This window comes from Heteronotia binoei, chromosome 9, assembly GCF_032191835.1.
Source record: "Heteronotia binoei isolate CCM8104 ecotype False Entrance Well chromosome 9, APGP_CSIRO_Hbin_v1, whole genome shotgun sequence".
Classification (NCBI taxonomy): domain Eukaryota; kingdom Metazoa; phylum Chordata; class Lepidosauria; order Squamata; family Gekkonidae; genus Heteronotia; species Heteronotia binoei.
Genome location: NC_083231.1, coordinates 121,971,142 through 121,993,501, shown reverse-complemented (window position 1 = coordinate 121,993,501; position 22,360 = coordinate 121,971,142). Strand labels below are relative to the sequence as shown.

At 50.1% G+C, this 22,360-nt stretch overlaps 1 non-coding gene across 1 annotated transcript; it reads left to right on the top strand.

Annotated features, from left to right (window-relative positions):
- The first annotated feature begins 21,663 nt into the window (after nucleotides 1-21,663).
- TRNAI-GAU (transfer RNA isoleucine (anticodon GAU)) lies at nucleotides 21,664-21,730 on the top strand. The gene has a single exon. It is a non-coding gene; the product is annotated as a tRNA-Ile (tRNA).
- Nucleotides 21,731-22,360: the final 630 nt, after the last annotated feature.

The following is a 22,360-nucleotide window of genomic DNA, read 5'->3' as shown; positions in this document are numbered from 1 at the left end:
GCTTGCAATAAACCCAAGTGCCAACTTTGCTGCCACATACATCCAGACAACACAGTCACTCAACCTAACAGCATTAACTACGCTATCTCAGGCTAATTCACTTGTTTATCTTCCAACATTATATGTGCCATAAAATGCCAACAATGCCCTTTGGTTCTCTACATTGGGCAAACAGGACAAACCCTTCGCCAAAGGCTAAATGGACACAAATCTGACATCAGGAATCACGGAACTGAGAAACCTGTGGGGGAACACTTGAACCTTCCAAAGCATTCAATGGGTGACTTCAAAGTAGCTGTTTTACTGCAAAGGAACTTCAAGATCAGAATGGAGACAGAAATTTATGAATTACAATTTATTATGAAACTTGGAGCAAACACCTCCCCAGGACTGAACAGGGACATTGGTTTTTGTTATCTTATTACATATGCTAAAGCCACTCTCACTGAGTATAACTATACATCCACAGTATTCCAATGTATTTCTCTTTTAGGATAGTGTATCAGAATTATTTTTTGTATTGACACACTCAAATAAGGGATATTGGCTGCTTATCTCATTACATATACTTAACCCATTTTCATTTTATGTGTTCTTTTTTCCTAATGGCAAACCAGAATGATGTTTCTAATGTATAGAATGATGTTAAAAGGTAAATTAGGTGGACAAGAAGAAGATGTTGCATTTATATCCCGCCCTCCACTTCGAAGAGTCTCAGAGCGGCTCACAATCTCCTTACCTTCCTCCCCCACAACAGACACCCTGTGAGGTAGATGAAGATAATGGATTTATATCCCGCCCTCCACTCCAAAGAGTCTCAGAGCGGCTCACAATCTCATTTCCCTTCCTCCCCCACAACAGACACCCTGTGAGGTAGATGAAGATAATGGATTTATATCCTGCCCTCCACTCCGAAGAGTCTCAGAGCGGCTCACAATCTCCTTACCTTCCTCCCCCACAACAGACACCCTGTGAGGTAGATGAAGATAATGGATTTATATCCCGCCCTCCACTCCAAAGAGTCTCAGAGCAGTTCACAATCTCCTTTCCCTTCCTCCCTCACAACAGGCACCCTGTGAGGTAGATGAAGATAGTGGATTTATAGCCCGCCCTCCACTCCGAAGAGTCTCAGAGCGGCTCACAATCTCATTTCCCTTCCTCCCCCACAACAGACACCCTGTGAGGTAGATGAAGATAATGGATTTATATCCCGCCCTCCACTCCAAAGAGTCTCAGAGCGGCTCACAATCTCCTTTCTCTTCTTCCCCCCCACGACAGACACCCTGTGAGGTAGATGAAGATAATGGATTTATATCCCGCCCTCCACTCCGAAGAGTCTCAGAGGGGTTCACAATCTCCTTTCCCTTCCTCCCCCACAACAGGCACCCTGTGAGGTGGGTGGGGCTGGAGAGGGCTCTCACAGCAGCTGTCCTATCAAGGACAACCTCTGCTACAGCTATGGATGACCCAAGGCCATTCCTGCAAGTGCAAGTGGAGGAGTGGGGAATCAAACCCGGTTCTCCCAGATAAGAGAGCTCTGGCTGACCCAAGGCCATTCCAGCAGCTGCAAGTGGAGGAGTGGGGAATCCAACCCGGTTCTCCCAGATAAGAGAGCTCTGGCTGACCCAAAGCCATTCGAGCAGGTGCAAGTGGAGGAGTGGGGAATCCAACCCGGTTCTCCCAGATAAGAGAGCTCTGGCTGACCCAAGGCCATTCCTGCAAGTGCAAGTGGAGGAGTGGGGAATCCAACCCGGTTCTCCCAGATAAGAGAGCTCTGGCTGACCCAAGGCCATTCCAGCAGCTGCAAGTGGAGGAGGGGGGAATCAAACCCAGTTCTCCCAGATAAGAGAGCTCTGGCTGACCCAAGGCCATTTCAGCAGCTGCAAGTGGAGGAGTGGGGAATCCAACCCGGTTCTCCCAGATAAGAGAGCTATGGCTGACCCAAGGCCATTCCAGCAGCTGCAAGTGGAGGAGTGGGGAATCCAACCCGGTTCTCCCAGATAAGAGAGCTCTGGCTGACCCAAGGCCATTCCAGCAGGTGCAAGTGGAGGAGTGGGGAATCCAACCCGGTTCTCCCAGATAAGAGAGCTCTGGCTGACCCAAGGCCATTCCAGCAGCTGCAAGTGGAGGAGGGGGGAATCAAACCCGGTTCTCCCAGATAAGAGTCCATACACTTAACCACTACACCAAGCTGGCGTAGAACATCATCAGGAACTATATGCCCTTTTGTGTTACCTAGACTTGCAGCAACAGCAATTAACAGGCAACTTTTATTACCTTTTATTGCTATCCAGACCAGATGGTCTTCCAATTTATTACACTGTTTCGCCAATTGATGCTAACTTTGTATCAGTTTACACTCTTAGCCCACCAACTACATGTATTTCAGCCCACTGTACCTTATCCCGTCTGAAGAAGTCTGCATGCATACGAAAGCATCCATTCTGAATAAAATTGTGTTGGTCTTAAAGGTGAAACTTGACTCCTGCTTTGCTACTCTGGTAGTTAACACACCAAGGGTGAAGTACTCTGGGTGAACTACTCTGGTAGTTACCACACAAACCTGCTTTGTGCTGGGTCAGGGGCTCAGTCAATCGAGGGTTGTATTGTCTACTCCAGGGTATCGAACATGCTGCCCAAGGGCTAAATAAGGCCCCCAGAAGGCCCCTATCCGGCCTGCAAACAACTCACTATCATCTGCTTATTTCTCTCTCTCTTGCTTCCTTCTGCATCACAGCTTGCTTTGCCAGGCTTGCTCAATCGCATAAGAGCTACAGAGCAAAGCCTCTATTTTCTCCATTGGCTGACCAGCACATGAAGCAACTTACGTCCAAAAGCTCGCAATGCCCAGCCATTTCATGTTTTCCCCTGGGTCTTAGGCTCAAAGCACTGACCAGGAGATTTCTGTAATCAAAAGAAGTTTTGCAACTTACACATGCCCCTGAACAACACCTGAACAGCACACTCGAGATTGCTACAGTACAGACCTTGCCTCTAAACTCTGATGCAATGATTCAGAGCAAGAGGGTCCCAGGTTCAATCCCCGGCATCTCCAAAAAAGGATCCAGGCAAATAGGTATGAAAAACCTCAGCTTGAGACCCTGGAGAGCCGCTGCCAGTCTGAGAAGACAATACTGACTTTGTCAGAGTATTAAGGAGAACTGTTTTAAGATGATGTATAGGTGGTATATGACTCCGAAAAAGCTTGCTAGGATGAGTAAAAAGATGTCAGATAGATGTTGGAAATGTGGAAAACACGAAGGTTCTTTCTTTCATATGTGGTGGACTTGTGAAAAAGCGAAAGAGTTTTGGAAGATGATACAACAAGAAATCTCCAAAATTTTGGGTTATGACTTTAAGAAAACTGCAGAGACTTTTTTGCTTGGATTACAATTAGAAAAATTTCCAAAGGAAGACAGGACTTTAATTTGGTATTTGCTCTCAGCTGCTAGGACATTGTATGCGCAGCTGTGGAAACAGGGAAAAATACCAGAGAAATAGGATTGGATTGTGAAAGTTTTATCGTGGAGTGAGATGGACAAATTAACTAAAACTTTAAGAGACTATGATTTAGATATATTCAAAAAGGAGTGGAAGAAATTTAAAGGATATATGGAGAAAGAGTGGAATGTAAAAAGACATTGGACAATCTTTTAGTATTAATGAGAAAAGAAACGTATTGAACTTTGATTGGTTAGTGGTACCTTTATAATTGAATTTAAATTTATAACTTCGGGGAAGTCAAATATGGGAGGGAGGGGGTGTTGAAATATCATATGGGTTAGTATAGAAAAGAGACGATTAAATATTGTAACTGTGGAGAAACGCCATCTTGGTTAATGTTGGTGCTTGGTGGGAGGGGAACATGAAACTACTAGGCAGGCTGTGTGGCCTAGGCTTCCCTTCACTCCCCCCTCCCTTCCAGAGTTAAACCATCAACTCTAGGGGGAAAGCCTCCTAGAGGGGCAGGAAGTTCTTTTGGGTTTTTTTATTTGAATTAGGCGGGGAAAGGGCAGTTCGCAGCTGGCCCTCAAAGAGAGAGGTTGTGAGTCTGTGGGCTCCTGACTGTGGGAGAGGCCTACTCAAGAGGAGGAGGACCCCAGGCAGTCAGACCGAGTAAGTAATTCACAAGATAGGGCAAGTTTACACCAGGGACGAGAGGATGCGTTTAAATCCACCTTTTATTTGCCCTTCTTGTTGCTGATCAGGTGCTGTGCTAAACTTTAACATGTAACTGTTTTTGTTGTTATTTTTCTTTCTCTTCTTATTAAACATTTTTACTGTTTTGAATGCTGGCAGTCAAACTCTGTACCACATAGATCCCAACCGCTTAGACCACGCTGCTTTAGGAAGGGGGCCCCGGGGAAGGGGGAAGGCATGCAGTTGGATAAGGTGCCAATCCTCCAGGGGTTCCCCGAAGAAGTGCTGTGGTCTCTGTGATACCCAAGTACAGGGTGGCAGAGGACCTTGAGGCCTGGACTCAGAGCTGGAGAGGGGGATTGGGAGTCCTGTTCCTCTCAATCGGAACCCCTAGACTGAGCAGGTGGTGGCAGCGAGCCCAAGTGGCCGGAGGAGAAATAGCTCCCTCCAAGAGTTGGTGACTCAATAGGGATTTGACGGGACCGGGTCTGAAGGCAGAATCGGGCCGGTTCCGTCACAGTAACCATATGTTATTAATAAATTGTTAAAACACAATACTGACTTTGATGGACGGAGGGTCTGATTCAGCAGAAGGCAGCTTCAGATGTTCATACGTTCAAACAAAATACTGCAAGGGTGCTAATCTTTTAGGCACATTTTATTTTTAAGTTTTTTAAAAATCGTTCCATTGCGTTTGTCTGTGTCCTTCATAAAGTTTATATCTCCCCTACCTGGCATTACATTTTATGACACACATCTCACTTATGTCCGATCCGGCCCTTATAACAAATGTTTGACAACCCTGATCTGGCAGTGGGTGATGGGAAAGCCGCTGCCAGTCTGAGTAGACAACAACGATTTTGCTGCACCAAGGGTCTGTTCAGTATAAGACAGCTGCGTGCCTTCAGTGGAGCGACTGAGGAATGGGTGTCGTATATGTGCTCCGCTGAGCTCCCAGTAGTAACAGATCAGCAGCATTCTGTCCAATCGGACTCTCCGAGTTGACTCAAAGGGTGAGCCTAACTAAAAGCAATCTGTGCCTGCAAAATTACAGGGCTGCACCTCCCTGAAAGTCTTCAGTGACATCCCGGCTTGAAATCCATCTTTAGAGAGGCAAGGAACCGGCGGGGGTGGGTCTCTCGCACTGTATAACTGATCAGCCGATGGAGGCAGCAAAATATCCAGGGGATTTTCTCCCCTGGGGCTTTGAAGAGCCAGTTGGGCAGGGTGCTTGCCAGGAAAGGCTTTCAGAGTATTTTCACACATTGCACCAAGAGCATTTTGAAATCTTTTTTGCAACAGCGGCTAATGCAATGCGTCAAATACAAGAGAGCTCCCGGAAGCAGATATCCTGTTACTTGATTCTTAGCAGTAGGCAGTTCCAGGGGCGACAGCGCAAGGCTCCCTTTCCTTCCTCTTGAGGGATGACTCTAGTCATTTGGATGAGGCGGGTCGCTATCCCACTGCTGCCACCACGTTGTGATAATGACAGCATCAACCAGTAGTGTGCTTATAACAAAGGCTTTATTATGAATCTAAAAGAACACAAGAAAAGCCATGTTGGCTCAGGCCAACGGTCCATCCAGTCCAACACTCTGTGTCACACAGTGGCCAAAACTCAGGGGACCATCAGGAGGCCCACCAGCAGGGCCAGAACTGCAGAAACCTTCCTACTCTCGCCTCCCCAAGCACCAGACATAAGAAGATAAGAGAAGAAGATATTGGATTTATATCCCGCCCTCCACTCTGAATCTCAGAATGGCTCACAATCTCCTTTATCCTCCTCCCCCACAACAGACACCCTGTGGGGTGGGTGGGCTGAGAGAGCTCTCCCAGAAGCTGCCCTTTTAAGGACAGCTCTGCAAGAGCTATGGTTGACCCAAGGCCATTCCAGCAGCTGCTAGTGGAGGAGTGGGGAATCAAAACCGGTTCTCCCTGATAAGAGTCCACATATTTAACCACTACACCAAACTGGCCATGCTGGATCAGGCCAATGGCCCATCCAGTCCCAAACTTTGTGTCACGCGGTGGCCAAAACCCAGGTGCCCTCAAGAGGTCCACCAGCAGGGCCAGAACTCCAGAAGCCCTCCCATTCTTGCCCCTCCCACAAACACCAAGGATACAGAGCATCACTGCCCCAGAGAGAGTATTCCCTCTATACCTTGTGGCTATGAGTCACTGATGGGTTAACCTACGAGGAAAAGTTAACATAAGAACATAAGAGAAGCCATGTTGGATCAGGCCAACGGCCCATCAAGTCCAACACTCTGTGTCACACAGTGGCAAAAATTTTTATATACAAACATACACTGTGGCTAATAGCCACTGATGGACCTGTGCTCCATATTTTTATCTAAACCCTTCTTGAAGGTGGCTATACTTGTGGCCGCCACCACCTCCTGTGGCAGTGAATTCCACATGTTAATCACCCTTTGGGTGAAGAAGTACTTCCTTTTATCCGTTTTAACCTGTCTGCTCAGCAATTTCATCGAATGCCCACGAGTTCTTGTATTGTGAGAAAGGGAGAAAAGTACTTCTTTCTCTACTTTCTCCATCCCATGCATTATCTTGTAAACCTCTATCATGTCACCCCGCAGTCGACGTTTCTCCAAGCTAAAGAGTCCCAAGTGTTTCAACCTTTCTTCATAGGGAAAGTGCTCCAGCCCTTTAATCATTCTAGTTGCCCTTCTCTGGACTTTCTCCAATGCTATAATAACCTTTTTGAGGTGCGGCGACCCGAACTGCACACAGTACTCCAAATGAGAGCGCACCATCGATTTATACAGGGGCATTATGATACTGGCTGATTTGTTTTCAATTCCCTTCCTAATAATTCCCAGCATGGCGTTGGCCTTTTTCATTGCAAACGTACACTGTCTTGACATTTTCAGTGAGTTATCTACCACGACCCCAAGATCTCTCTCTTGGGGTCGTCTGGTCAGTCTCTGCCAGTTCACACCCCATCAACTTGTATTTGTAGCTGGGATTCTTGGCCCCAATGTGCATTACTTTGCACTTGGCCACATTGAACCGCATCTGCCACGTTGACGCCCACTCACCCAGCCTCAACAGATCCCTTTGGAGTTCCTCACAATCCTCTCTGGTTCTCACCACCCTGAACAATTTAGTGTCATCCGCAAACTTGGCCACTTCACTGCTCACTCCCAACTCTAAATCATTTATGAACAAGTTAAAGAGCATGGGACCCAGTACCGAGCCCTGCGGCACCCCACTGCTTACCGTCCTCCACTGTGAAGACTGCCCATTTATACTCACTCTCTGCTTCCTATTACTCAGCCAGTTTTTGATCCACAAGAGGACCTGTCCTTTTACTCCATGACTCTCAAGCTTTCTAAGGAGCCTTTGATGAGGAACTTTATCAAAACCTTTCTGGAAGTCAAGGTAAACAACATCTATTGGGTCTCCTTTGTCCACATGTTTGTTCACCCCCTCAAAGAAATGTAACAGGTTAGTGAGGCAAGATCTTCCCTTGCAGAACCCATGCTGAGTCTTCCCCGTGTTCATCAATGTGCCTACTCATTCTGTCCTTGATAATGGTTTCTACCAACTTTCCCGGTATTGAAGTCAGACTGACTGGACTGTAATTTCCCAGGTCTCCTCTGGAACCTTTTTTAAAGATGGGGGTGACATTTGCTACCTTCCAGTCCTCGGGAACAGAGGCAGATTTCAATGAAAGATTACAGATTTTTGTTAAAACACTTGGGGCTCTTTAGCTTGGAGAAACGTGGATTGTGGGGTGACATGAGAGAGGTTTACAAGGTTATGCATGGGATGGAGAAAGTAGAGAAAGAAGTACTTTTCTTCCTTTCTCACAATACAAGAACTCGTGGGCATTCAATGAAATTGCTGAGCAGTCAGGTTAAAACGGATAAAAGGAAGTCCTGCTTCACCCAAAGGGTGATTAACATGTGGAATTCACTGCCACAGGAAGTGGTGGCAGCTACAAGCATAGCCAGCTTCAAGAGGAGATTGGATAAAAATATGGAGCAGAGGTCCATCAGTGGCTATTAGCCACAGTGTGTATATATGTGTGTGTGTGTGTGTGTGTGTGTGTGTGTACACACACATATATTGGCCACTGTGTGACACAGAGTGTTGGACTGGATGGGCCGTTGGCCTGATCCAACATGGCTTCTCTTATGTTCTTATGGGTATAATGGAAAAATGATCTGTGGGCATCTGGGACTCTGGGGGTGCCTGTTTTTTAAGGTAGAGGCACCAAATTTTCAGTATAGCATCCAGTGTCTCTCCTCAAAACACCCTCCAAGTTTCAAAAGAGACTGGACCAGGGGGTCCAATTCCATGAGCCCCAAAAGAAGATGCCCCTGTCCTTCATTATTTCCAAATGGTGGAAAGACATTTAAAAGGTGTGCAGTTCCTTTAGCCGTGGTTGCCAGAACTCCCTTTGGAGTTCAGTTGTGCTTGTCACACCCTTGCTTCCGGCTCCACCCCCAAAATCTCTAGCTATTTCTAGCCACAGTTCCATTCTGGCTTCCAGCTCCACACTTGCGTCTTCTCCTTTCCTACCACTTCCCCTGCTCCGCTCACCGGCGGCTTTCTGGCCCTTCCTTGCATCATCTTTCGAACATCACACCCAACCTTTACAGTGCCGCGGGGCTGCACTTCTCCATACCTGGCGGCAGTCCTGAGACAGCAGCTCTTAGCTCTTCAGACCGTTGGACTCTTAAACCTGATCTGGCCATAAAAGCCGCCTGGCTGCTCTTCCAAGCCTCCTTTGGCCAAGAAAACATCCCGGCTTCCACACTGAGGAACTCGTCTCCCTATTCGCTAACCCGTGCAAGTCTGGCTGCTTGGTACATCCTGAACACTCACTTGGCCTTATAACTCTAGCAGACAACACCTGACTTGGCCATTTACAATTAGGGTTGCCATGTCCAATTCAAGAAATATCTGGGGGCTTTGGGGGTGGAGCCAGGAAACTTTGAAGGTGGAGCCAGGAGACATTGAGGGTGGAGCCAGGAGACTTTGGGGGTGGAGCCAGGAGCAAGGGTGTGACAAGCATAAATGAACTCCAAAGGGGGTTCTGGCCACCACATTTAAAGGGACTGCATGCTTGTACAGGGGACTACCTTTTTCATGCTTTTTAAATGTATTCCTTCCATTTGAAATAATGAAGGATAGGGGGATCTTCTTTTGCGGCTCATAGGATTGGACCCCCTGGCCCAATCTTTTTGAAACTTGGAGGGTCTTTTGAGGATAGGTGCCAGATGCTATGCTACAAATTTGGTACCCCTACCTCAAAAAACAGTCCCCTCGCCGAGCCCCAGATACTCACAGATCAATTTTTCATTATACCCTATGGGAATCGGTCTCCATAGGGAATAATGGGAGAGGTGGAAAGAAAGCAACTTTAACTTTAAATGCATTCTCCAAGCTGCTGGCTGACTTGTCTTGAAGTACTGATTCAAAGAAAGAAATGCCTTCTCCAAGCTGGCTAACAAGGCAGTGGGGACTTCGAGAGCCACATAATAAGTAGAAGAAGAAGATATTGGATTTATATCCCGCCCTCCACTCTGAAGAGTCTCAGAGCGGCTCACAATCTCCTTTACCTTCCTCCCCCACAACAGACACCCTGTGAGGTGGCTGGGGCTGGAGAGGGGCTCTCACAGCAGCTGCCCTTTCAAGGACAACCTCTGCCAGAGCTATGGCTGACCCAAGGCCATGCTAGCAGGTGCAAGTGGAGGAGTGGGGAATGCAACCCGGTTCACCCAGATAGAGCTCTGGCTGACTCAAGGCCATTCCAGCAGGTGCATGTGGAGGAGTGGGGAATCAAACCTGGTTCTCCCAGATAAGAGACCTGTGGCTTGCCCAAGGCCACTCAAGCAGGTGCAAGTGGAGGAATGGGGAACCAAACCCGGTTCTCCCAGATAAGAGAGCTGTGGCTGACCCAAGGCCATTCCAGCAGGTGCAAGTGGAGGAGTAGGGAATCCAACCCGGTTCTCCCAGATCAGAGAGCTCTGGCTGACCCAAGGCCATTCCAGCAAGTGCAAGTGGAGGAGTGGGGAATAAAACCCGGTTCTCCCAGATAAGAGAGCTCTGGCTGATCCAAGGCCATTCCAGCAGGTGCAAGTGGAGGAGTGGGAATCCAACCCTGTTCTCCCAGATAAGAGAGCTCTGGCTGACCCAAGGCCATTCCAGCAGGTGCAAGTGGAGGAGTGGGGAATCAAACCCGGTTCTCCCAGATAAGAGTCTGCACACTTAACCACTGCACCAAACTGGCTACACCAAAGTGTGTGAAAGAGCCACCTGTATGTCCCAAGCTACGGTTTGGGCACCCCTAGCTTATACCCAGAAAAAAAATTTGTTAGTCTTAAAGATGCCCCTGGACTCCAGCTTTGTTCTTCTGAAAATCTTGTTGGTCTCTAGGGTGTTACTACTCAAGCTTGCCCCCCTAAAAAGCTCTCTGACCTTGTGCAAACAGCTTCTTCCACCACACCAGAGCAGCCCAAGACATCTCTCTCTCTTTTTGTTGGGGGGGGGGGATATTATGTAGAGTTTTATGTATGTGCTTGTGTGTGTGTGTGCACGTGGAAGCCACGGCAACCTCTAGAGACTGACCCCTACTGGAGGCCTGGAGGATATTCAGGAAAGGAAAGGTCTCCTGTGCAAGCACGTCGTTTCCGACTCTGGGGTGACGTTGCTTTCACAACGTTTTCACAGCAGACTTTTTACAGGGTGCTTTGCCATTGCCTTCCTCAGTCCTCTACGCTTTCCCCCCAGCAAGCTGGGTACTCATTTTACCGACCACGGAAGGATGGAAGGCTGAGTCCATCTTGGGCCGGCTATCTGAATCCAGCTTCCGCCGGAATCGAACTCAGGTCGCGAGCAGAGAGTTCAGATCACAGTACTGCAGTACTGCTGCTTTACCACGTGGCTAAATAAAGCCTACCCCTACTCTCCCGACTGCAGGTATTCCTTAGACGTCTCTCATCCAAGTTCTTGCCAGAGGCAGCCCTGCTTAGCTTCTGAGATCCGACGAGATCAGGCTTGCCCAAGACATCTCTTGCTCCCCCTCCTGCTTTCTCCCACCAGCTAGAATTATGGGAGAAGTCTTCTGAGACTGCAAGGGAACCAGCCGCCTTCCGAGGAGCCTTCCGCCCCGTCCGTCTCTGCTGAGAGTGACGTGCTACTCGCTCCCGACTCCATCCTGAGCTGGTTTGCTCGAAGGGAAGGCTGCGCACGCCACCAAGCAAACAGGAGGTCCAATTAATGCACGGAGCCGACAGTTTGGGGAAATGAATTCCACAGCTTCAACACACAAGGTGTTAGCAGGCACCAGCCTCATGTACCATCTGGGCTCAGAATGTCGCACTTGGCACTCAAGATGTTTCCTCTGCCAAGAAACACACGCAGGGAGGGCGAGGCAGACAGAGAGACAGAGAGCGAGGGGCTCTTGGGGACGGCAGAGAGCTGTACAGAAGAGGCATCCTTGGGTCAGCGCTGGGCAATAAAGACAACCTGAAGGAGAAATGATCTTTCCAGTTCCAGAGAGCTGTCTGGCAGGTTTTCACCAAAATTCATTCCTCTCTTTGCCTCTCCGCCTGGTCCATTTGCCCGGTGTGAGCAAGAGAGCCCTCATCTCAGTTATATACGGACATCGTAATCACCCGTTTGGTTGCCAGGGTGCCTGGAGAAACGACTCACACCCATCTGCTGTGAGACGTGGGTTTTATCTATCATTTTAGAAGAGGCTTATGCGGGTACTAACAGCCTCAGATTTACAACAGCACCCTATATCTCTGGAAGAGTGCTAGGCAGGAGTACAGATGGATTTCCAGCCGCTCCGGTGCGTGCACCATCTCGGCCGTTGCAGTGGAAGAAGTCGCGCCGCCGGGAACTGTCCGGGCAAGCGTTTTCCAGCCTTGACCATAAAAGCCATGTTGGTAGGCTAACATCATCAGCGACCGTCTTCCCGCAGTGCCAGACTCCATGACAGAGAAGTGAGAGGCTCACGTACTCAACAGCTGTTACATCTACAAAAGGCAATCAAGCTCAGCTTAGGCGTGGACCCTGCCAGACTGCCCAAATCCTTGTCAAACGGAACTTTAGACAGTGGACGGCAGTCCCGTAGCTACGAGGGGGGCCTGTGGGGGCACAGCCCCCCCCCCCGACTTCTGGGTGAGACCCCCTGACTGGACGCTCCCAACCAGTCCCCAGGGCCTCTGCCGGCCGGGGGCAGAAGCAGTCTCCAGCTCCCCAGGAGTTAAAGGGCCAGCAGATCAGCTGTTTCACGGCCCTTTAACTCCAGGGGGGAGCTGGGGGTTGCTTTTGCTGCAGCTCCCAGCCCCGACTGCAGCCACTTCTCCTGCCCTTTCCCCTCCCTCCCAGCCCCGATCGCCTCTGCTGCCTGTCTCTCCCCCTGCCTGTTCCCGCGAGCAGCCCCATGCCTGCCGCCTACGCGGAGGGCTGCTCATGAGTAGGCAGCAGATCTGGTGACTGGGGCGGGGCGGAGCTGTGCTGCCTAGGCAGAAGGGCTAGGGCCAGCCCTGCCTGTCACTAGAGGGAAGGTCGTGTGGGGCGCTGGGGGGGCATCAGTGCCCCCCGAAAAATGTAAATGCCCCCCGACCTTCCAAATCCTGGCTACGGCCCTGACGGATGGTGCTAGCCAGAGGAGCAGAAGAGGAAGACCAGCTTCACCTAGAGCCAGAGTTCTTTGTATAAATCGGGTGTCACCTTAGGCACCGATCTGGCTCTCTATTGTCACCTTTAGATAAGTTTGGATAGCTTGTTTAAACACCTCCACCCAGACCTCCACCCATGCCTTGCCCTAACTGTCATTCTGGAGCCTCCCCTTTTCCTGAGGTAACACACCATGTGACACCCATCTGACCCAGTGGCATAATCCTTTGCCCTCCTACCCCGTAGGGGCTTAAGGAAGACCCTACGTCCCACACTTGTGCCTCTGACAGTACCACATGCTCCGCTGTTAGATACGCCCCCGATACCTGATTCGTTGAGGGTCCATCCCCCATCTCCTTTTCCGTCGCCGTTGGAGCCTTCCTCGAAGACTACGCTAGGTAATTATCACCTTGTTTGACGTTCCTTGTGTTTACCCTGTCTATTTCAACCCTGTCTTTATTAGGGCTGTATGCGTGTTGTGTGACTGTATACCTTTGTATGTTGGCCTTTATTTTATAATAAAACCCCTTGATTATTATATTATATTGCCTCGTTATTGGGTAACTTCCAAAGCAGACGCCTTCTGTATAAATAGGTTTTAGCTCTCGCTGAAAGGCTGATTGGCCTCCACTCTAAATTTCCCAAAACCTTATTTTTAGGGCAATTTGCCTAGCAATGGCTGCTGAGATATCAGTGAGTAATAAAAAAATGTGGCATTTGGTGCCAGAGGATGTTGCAGGGTTGCCAAGTCCAATTCAAGAAATATCTGGGGACTCTGGGGGTGGAGCCAGGAGACTTTGGGGGTGGAGCCAGGAGACGTTGGGGGTGGAGCCAAGATCAAGGCTGTGACAAGCACAATTGAACTCCAAAGGGAGTTCTGGCCCTCACATTTAAAGGGATGGCACACCTTTTAAAATGGCTTCCTGCCATAGGAAATAATGAAGGATAGGGGCACCTTCTTTGGGGGCTCATAGAATTGGACCCCCTGGTCCAATCTTTTTGAAACTTGGGGGGTATTTTGGGGAGAAGCACTAGATGCTATACTGAAAATTCGGTGCCTCTACCCCAAAAAACAGGGGCCCCCCAGAGCCCCAGATACCCGCGGATCAATTCTCCATTATTTTCTATGAGAATAAATCTCCATAGGGAATAATAGAGTTCCCAGCAGACATTCCCCTCCCCTCCCCCCGCTTCCTGATGACCCTGAAGCGGGGGGAGGGCCTCCAAACCGGGGGATGCCCTGCCCCCACCTGGGGATTGGCAACCCTAGGATGTTGTGATGGCCACAGGCATTGACAGCTTTAAAATAAGATCAGATTCATGGAGGAGAGGTCTATTGGGGGCTATTAGCCGTGGGAACTCAAGGCAACCTCCACATTCAGAGGCACTCAGCCTCTGAATCCCAGTATTAGGAGGGAACGTCAAGGAAAGGTCTGGGCATCTTTGCCCTGTTGCTGGCCCTCCAGAGGAACAGGTTGGCCACTGTGTGAGACGGGAGGAGGCTGGAGTAGATGGACCCTCCCTGCTCTGACCCAGCAGGACTCTTCTGATGTTCTTCTCAGGGGAAGGCCTCGGCCTCTCTGCCCTGTTGTTGGCCCTCCAGAGGAACAGGTTGGCCACTGTGTGAGACGGGAGGAGGCTGGAGTAGATGGACCCTCCCTGGTCTGACCCAGCAGGGCTCTTCTGATGTTCTTCTCAGGGGAAGGCCTCGGCCTCTCTGCCCTGTTGTTGGCCCTCCAGAGGAACTGGTTGGCAGGAGACAGGAGGCTGGACTAGATGGACCCTCATTGATTTGATCCAGCAGGGCTCTTCTGATGTTCTTCTCAGGGGAAGGCCTCGGCCTCTCTGCCCTGTTGTTGACCCTCCAGAGGAAATGGCTGGCCACTGTGTGAGATGGGAGGAGGCTGGAGTAGATGGACCCTCCCTGGTCTGACCCAGCAGGGCTCTTCTGATGTTCTTCTCAGGGGAAGGCCTCGGCCTCTGTGCCCTGTTGTTGGCCCTCCAGAGGAACTGGTTGGCAGGAGACAGGAGGCTGGACTAGATGGACCCTCACTGGTCTGATCCAGCAGGGCTCTTCTGATGTTCTTCTCAGGGGAAGGCCTCGGCCTCTCTGCCCTGTTGTTGGCCCTGCAGAGGAACTGGCTGGCCACTGTGTGAGACAGGAGGCTGGACTAGATGGACCCTCACTGGTCTAATCCAGCAGGGCTCTTTTAATGTTCTTCTCAGGGGAAGGCCTCTATGGTACCAGAGGAGATCAGGCTAGCCTGTGCCAGCCATGGCTGGGTATTAATGGAACAGCACTTAAAATATGCTTATTTAAAAAAAAAAAGCAGGAACACACAGGAACTCAGCTCCAGCTGACTTAATGTCAGGGGGTGTGGCCAAACATGCAAATGAGTTCCTGTTGGGCTTTTTCAATCTAAAAGCCCTGTGCGGAACAATGGTGCTGTATAGGGGTGTGGCCTAATATGCAAATGAGTTTCCACTAAGTATTTTCTACAAAAAAGTCCTGTGTGAAACAATGGTGCTGTCTGGGGGTGTGGCCTAATATGCAAATGAGTTCCTGCTGGGGGTTTTCTGGGCAAAAGCCCTGTGTGAAACAATGGTGAGGTCTGGGGTGTGTGGCTTAATATGCAAATGAGTTCCTGCTGGGGTTTTCTACAAAAAAGCCCTGTGTGAAACAATGGGGATGTCTGGGGGTGTGGCCTAATATGCAAATGTGTTGCTGCTGGCTTTTTCCTACAAAGAAAGCCCTGCTTATTTCGAATTGTGAACACAACCATCCAAGAGCATGGCGTGCTCAGCTCAAGAGCAAAACCAGCACTGTAAGTAAAGTCCAGTTTTTGGACACAGAGGTAACTTCCATTTCAATGTATCTGAGCCAGTTTGGTGTGGTGGTTAAGCGCGTGGACTCTTATCTGAGAGAATTGGGTTTGATTCCCCACTCCTCCACTTGCAGCTGCTGGAATGGCCTTGGTCAGCCAGAACTCTCTTATCTGGGAGAACCGGGTTGGATTCCCCCATTCCTCCCTTTGCTGGATGGCCTTGGGTCAGCCATAGCTCTCTTATCTGAGAGAATTGGGTTTGATTCCCCACTCCTCCACTTGCAGCTGCTGGAATGGCCTTGGGTCAGCCAGAACTCTCTTATCTGGGAGAACCGGGTTGGATTCCCCCATTCCTCCCTTTGCTGGGATGGCCTTGGGTCAGCCATAGCTCTCTTATCTGAGAGAATTGGGTTGGATTCCCCACTCCTCCACTTGCACCTTCTGGAATGGCCTTGGGTCAGCCATAGCTCTCTGATCTGGGAGAACCAGGTTGGATTCCCCACTCCTCCACTTGCACCTGCTGGAATGGCCTTGGGTCAGCCAGAGCTCTCTGATCTGGGAGAACCGGGTTGGATTCCCCACTCCTCCACTTGCAGCTGTTGGAATGGCCTTGGGTCAGCCAGAGCTCTCTTATCTGGGAGAACCGGGTTTGATTCCCCACTCCTCCACTGCACCTTCTGGAATGGCCTTGGGTCAGCATAGCTCTCTGATCTGGGAGAACCAGGTTGGATTCCCCACTCCTCCACTTGCACCTGCTGGAATGGCCTTGGGTCAGCCAAAGCTCTCTGATCTGGGAGAACCGGGTTTGATTCCCCACTCCTCCACTTGCAGCTGCTGGAATGGCCTTGGGTCAGCCAGAGCTCACGTAGGAGTTTTCCTTGAAAGGGCAGCTGCTGTAAGAGCTCTCTCAGCCCCACCTATCTCACAGGGTGTCTGTCGTCAGGGGTGGGAAGGTAAAGCAGATTGTGACCACTCTGAGAATCAGAGTATAGGGCAGGATATAAATCCAATCCAATATCTTATTTCCTATGAAGACCCATTCCCATAGGGAATAATGAAGAATTGATCTGTGGGTATCTGGGGCTCTGGGGGGGTGGCTGTTTTTTTAGGTAGAGGCACCAAACTCTCAGCATAGCACCCACTGCCTTTCCTCAAAATACCCTCCAAGTTTCAAAATGATTAGGCTAAGGGTTCCAGTTCTATGAGCCCCCCCAAAAGGTGTAGCATAGTGTATATCGATGTGAGTTTTATGTATTTTTAGGTTTTTATGTATTTTATTGTATAATTTTAATTGTCCCTATTCTTCATTATTTCCGATGGAGGGAAATTTAAAAGGCATTTAAAAGGTGTGCGGTCCCTTTAAATGCAATGGCCAGAACTCCCTTTGGAGTTCAATGATACTTGTCACACCCTTGCTCCTGGCTCCACCCCAGTGTCTCCAGGCCCTACCCCCAAAGTCTCCTGGCTCCACCCCCAAAGTCCCCAGATATTTCTTGAATTGGACTTGGGTCACAGAGCAAACTAATTTTATGCAATAGCTCACCACTTTCATGCCAGTAGCTCGCCAAGCAGAATTGTTGCTCCCAAGACTCCGCGGTTTGCTAGGATTCCAACACGACTATTGCAAAGTGCCGGAATCCCAACATTTGACCCGATTTGTTTTCCCTGCAACATAACTTTTTTTTTTTTTTCAGCCCAGGTTGAACTCTGATCTCCACGCTCCCGACCGTACGCTGCGAATTGGCACACAGAGTCTAGCTGGATCATCTGTGCCAATTCCATCTGTTAGCGAAGGAAGCTGGCGCGTGAGGTGGGATTTCCAAAAATAAATCCACCCGGGGAGACATTCGACGATCCGCCAGCACCGACAGCAGGTGTTTCTCTTGGTACCGGCTTGTTTATTGCCAATCGCCTCTGAGCTGAAGTTAAACAACATCACAAACAAACAAACACGCCTTTTAAAAAACACACTTCTCCAAAGAGTAAATTCTCACTCCTTCCCTATACCAACGTAACCAGAGCCAGAGCTCAATTCCCAACGATGCATCTCCCGAAGTTCGGAACCCATGGCTTATTATAGTGCCTCAGTTTGGTGCCTCCTGGAGGAGCTGGGTGTGAGTCAACCCACTTTCGATGGGTTGCCGGCAATTGAAAGGGGGGAAGGTTTGGAAGGTCCAGAGAGGGGTGGCAGGCAAAACGCGACGGGTGCCAAATGATGCGAGATAAACATGAAAATTGAATTCACACCATCGAAGTGGGGAGACCGGAGGGGAGGGGAATAGAACGTGTCATTCATGCTAATAACGTGTTGACAGCATTCTGACATGGCACAGATGCTGAGAACATCTGCTGGGAAGCTCATGAATATTAATTATCTGAGATCTTCTCTGGAACTTGAGTAGGGCTCCCGTCTCTTGCATGTATGAAGCGTGATGGTCTGAAACAAGATCTCCAGGGGTGAGTTTACTTTGAGGATCTCCAGAGGCCTGACTTCGGTTGGTCCCTCCACCATCCGAGCTAGGTGGGCAGCGAGCCAAAAAAGGGCTTTCTCGGTTGTGGCACCAAATATTCTGAAACTCGTTCCCCAGGGAGCTAGGTCTGTCTCCCTCTATCTGTGTCTCCTGCCAATGGGTGAAGACTTTTTCGTTTCACTCGGCAAACCCCTGATAACGGTTTATGGAGAGCCCGTTTGGTGTAGTGGTGAAGTGCGCAGACTCTTATCTGGGAGAACCAGGTTTGATTCCCCACTCCTCCACAGGCAGCTGCTGGAGTGACCTTGGGACGATCACAAGTCCTCGCAGAGCTGTTCCTCTCAAGAGCTGTGCCTGTCAGAGCTCCCTCAGCTCCACCTACCTCACAGGGTGTCTGTTGTGGGGAGGGGAAGGGAAAGGAGATTGTGAGCCGCTCTGAGACTCCATTGGGTAGCGAAGGGCACAGTATAAATTCAATCTCCTCCTCCCCGTCCACTACTACTACTTCTTCTTCTACTACTACTTCTTCTTCTAGTATCCTTTGTTTATGTGTTTTTAATTGAATCATTTTACAATGCTACCTGTTCTTTTTTATTGTTAATTTTAAAGTATTGATGCGCACCTGATCAGGTTTCAACACAGCATTAAATATGTCTTAAATCAGCAAAACCAATGAACCAACCAATGAATGAGTAAATGAATGAATAAATACATTCCCCATCCCTTAGGCACTGCACTTTGACTATGGGTTATAAGCAGCTCCAGCACAAAGCCGAAGAGGGAAGAGTCTTAGGGCGTTTTCGCACTGACCTTAATCGGCAGCGACGTCCCTCTTCACCGCGCAGGATCTGCGCGGATTTCACACCAATTGCTGCGGAGCACCCGGAAGAGCCGCAAAGTCCCGTGGCTTTTGCGGCGCAAATGGAAACCGCCAAAAACCAGTTTCCATTTGTGCCGCAAAAGCCGTGGGACTTTGCGGCTCTTCCGGGTGCTCCGCAGCAATTGGTGCAAAATCCGCGCAGATCCTGCGCAGTGAAGAGGGACGTCGCTGCCGATTAAGGTCAGTGCGAAAACGCCCTTAGATTAGAATCTTGGAGACCTGGGTTCGAATCCCCACTCCACCGTGGCAGCTTCGGCCCTGTCCCAGCCTCTCAGCCTCGCCTACCTCACAGGGTCCTTATGAGGATAAAAGGAGAGAAAGGCATGGAGAAGGACATTAGCTGTTTTGGGACTGGGCCAAATCAAAGCAAAATAGTTTGCCACGAGAACTTTGCTTTCCAGGTTACTGGAATGAATGTTAGTGTACATGCAACAGGGCACCGTTCTGCATTTTAAATACAGACCTGAATAGAAGAAGAAGAAGAAGAAGAAGAAGATATTGGATTTATATCCCGCCCTCCACTCCAAAGAGTCTCAGAGCGGCTCACAATCTCCTTTACCTTCCTCCCCCACAACAGACACCCTGTGAGGTGGGTGGGGCTGGAGAGGGCTCTCACAGCAGCTGCCCTTTCAAGGACAACCTCTGCCAGAGCTATGGCTGACCCAAGGCCATGCTAGCAGGTGCAAGTGGAGGAGAGGGGAATCAAACCCGGTTCTCCCAGATAAGAGAGCTCTGGCTGACCCAAGGCCATTCCTGCAGGTGCAAGTGGAGGAGGGGGGAATCAAACCCGGTTTCTCCCAGATAAAAGAGCTGTGGCTGACCCAAGGCCATGCCAGCAGGTGCAAGTGGAGGAGTGGGGAATCAAACCCGGTTCTCCCAGATAAGAGTCCGCACACTTAACCACTACACCACACTGGCAGTATCCATAAATCAATGGATACTGTACCTCCCAAGTAAGTGTCATAATGTATGGCGCTCAGGCCTTGAACTCTGCAGAAGCTCACAGGAGCACAACTCCTGAACCTTTGTGATGCCCCCCCCCCGCTCCCCCTCACCTACCTTGTCAATTGAATAGGAGCTGCAGCTGCATAACAATCCCTGGATTAGGAAAGCGGGCAGCCAGCCAGCCACCAGGGGCTTTGCCACACCCCCAGCAGCCCTCCTTAACCCCCGGAGAAGCCCACGCCACCCTTTCTCCACTTGATCCAACATGGCTTCTCCGGGTTTGATTCCCCGCTCCTCCACTTGCACCTGCTAACATGGCCTTGGGTCAGCCAGAGCCTGGCAGAGGTTGTCCTTGAAAGGGCAGCTGCTGTGAGAGCCCTCTCCAGCCCCACCCACCTCACAGGGTGCCTGTTGTGGGGGAGGAAGGGAAAGGAGATTGTGAGCCGCTCTGAGACTCTTCGGAGTGGAGGGCGGGATATAAATCCAATATCTTCATCTACCTCACAGGGTGTCTGTTGTGGGGGAGGAAGGTAAAGGAGATTGTGAGCCGCTCTGAGACTCTTCGGAGTGGAGGCGGGATATAAATCCAATATCATCTTCTTCTTCATCTTCTTCTTCATCTTCTACGTTCTTCTGGGAACAATGCAGACCCGATGGATTTCAGGGGAGGTATTTGTGAATGTCCTGCATCGTTTCTTTTAGGTAGAGGCACCAAATTGGCAGCATAGTATCCGATGCCTCTCCTTGCAAGGTTCTCCAAGTTTCAAAATGATTGGACCAGGGAGTTCAATTCTATGAGCCCCCAAAGAAGGTGCCCCTCTCCTTCATTGCTTCCAATGGAGGGAAGGCATTTCAAAGGTGTGCGGTCCCTTGAAACGCGATGGCCGGAACTCCCTTTGGAGTTCAATTGCGCTTGTCACAACCTTGCTCCTGGCTCCGCCCCCTACGTCTCCTGGCTCCACCCCCAAAGTCCCCAGAGATTTCTTGAATTGAACTCGGCAGCCCTGCTTCTAGATGCTGTTCAGAGCACCCTTCCTTTCTTTCCAAATGCATCAGAGGCAGCCCCCAGGAGGGCCTTCCTCCCCCTCCCACAGCCTCCCCCCCCCAGGCCGCACCGCACCGCGCAAGCCCCAAGCCCTCCAACCGCACTCAGCTACAAAGTCTGCCGATGTTTAGATTAGAGGATAATGTGCTGGAAATAATTGCCTTAATCAAGAAAGGTTAATTAGGCTGTCTGTGCGTAGAAGGGGGCGAAGGGTGTTATCGCAGCGCAAGGTTCACGGGCATGCTACTCCTGCCTTCACCTTCACGGCAATTAGAGAGGCGCACTGAGCTGCAAGAACCGCCCCCCGAGAATCTCCCAGCCGGGCAGACGGTGGCACGAAACCTCCCCTCTGGAATCTCTCTGCAGGGATGTCTCTTCGTTCTGATGCAGAAGATCCGGGAGTCACGGGGAGGATGTAGCAGTCTATGCTCCAGCTTCCTGGGTGGGGCAGATCTTTTGCAGAAGCCAAGTTTGCTGGGTGTTCTTTCGGGGTTGTCATCCCAAGATGTATGGGGCTGGGGCTCAGTGGAAGAGCCTCTGTTTGGCATGCAGAAGGTCCCAGGTTCAATCTCCGGCATCTGCAGCCGAATGGACCAGGCAGGAGGTGATGGGAAAGACCTCTACTTGAGACCCTGGAGAGCCATGGAAACAAACTGTGGCTCAGTGGAAGAGTCTCTGCTTGGCATGAGGAGGGACGGTGGCTCAGTGGTAGAGCATCTGCTTGATAAGCAGAAGGTCCCAGGTTCAATCCCTGGCATCTCCAAAAAGGGTCCAGGCAAGTAGGTGTGAAAATCCTCAGCTTGAGACCCAGGAGAGCCACTGCCATTCTGAGTAGACAAGACTGACTTTGATGGACCAAGGGTCTGATTCAGTATAAGGCAGTTTCATATGGCATGAAGAAGGTCCCAGGTTCAATCTCCAGCATCTCCAGTTGAAAGGACCAGGCAGTAGGTGATGGGAAAGGCCTTGGGCCTGAGACCCTGGAAAGCGGCTGCCAGTCTGAGTAGGCAATGCTGACCTTGATGGTCTGAGGGTCTGATTCAGTAGAAAGCAGCTTCACATGTGAAGATAACCGTCCATATCTCTACGCAAGCAGGTTTAGGGTTACCAGTTCTGGGTAGGGAAATTCCTGAAGATTTGGAGTGCAGCCTGGGGAAGGAAGATTTAGGGGGGAAGGACTTCAGCAAGGTATAATGCCACATAGAGTCCACTCTCCAAAGCAGCTGTTTTCTTTCAAGGGGAACTGGCCTCTCTTGTCTGGAGATCGTTGGTAATTCTGGGAGATCCCTAGGCAACCCTAATGACATCCCAGTGTAGATGAAATGCTGATAGATGGAATGCTGGAATGGCCTTGGGTCAGCCATAGCTTTCGTAGGAGTTGTCCTTGAAAGGG